At 36.1% G+C, this 427-nt stretch overlaps 1 protein-coding gene across 1 annotated transcript in view; it reads left to right on the top strand.

The window, feature by feature from the left end:
• Nucleotides 1-427, top strand: part of LOC107678347 (serine protease HTRA1B) — a 41,450-nt gene that overhangs the window by 39,615 nt on the left and 1,408 nt on the right. The window lies entirely within an intron of this gene.

Genomic DNA, 427 nt, shown 5'->3' with positions numbered 1-427 from the left:
GAGGCAGCAGTGCTTTCTCTTTTTTTAATTCCCTTGGACAGAAGTTAAACGGTTTTATAGCTAAAATTAACTTATGGGATTTCATTGTGTGTGGGTGAACGTTGACTCACAAGTCCACACAATTTTAGCTTTTATGAGATGATGTGAACAGTACATAAGTGGCCACTTCCTGTCATTGTGGGTAACCAATTTAGAGCAAATTGAGTTGAATGCTGAAGCATACGGGACTTGTTTTTTTTTTTTTTTGTAAATGTACATATGTACAGTTTGTGGCTAGAATCTACAGAAGATAACCATGAATTAGAGCATAATCAGTAAAATGTAGCATTATTCCAAATTCGACTAGGGCCGACTTTCATATTAAACTGTTTCAAACAGTGTTGAAATTGATCATTCTCAGGGAATGGTGGTGCCGTAACTATGAACA

The sequence above is a fragment of the Sinocyclocheilus anshuiensis genome, unplaced genomic scaffold (genome assembly GCF_001515605.1).
Source record: "Sinocyclocheilus anshuiensis isolate Anshui unplaced genomic scaffold, SAMN03320099.WGS_v1.1 scaffold1034, whole genome shotgun sequence".
NCBI lineage: Eukaryota > Metazoa > Chordata > Actinopteri > Cypriniformes > Cyprinidae > Sinocyclocheilus > Sinocyclocheilus anshuiensis.
Note: the sequence above shows the minus strand (reverse complement) of the source record. Positions and strands in the feature narration are given on the sequence as shown.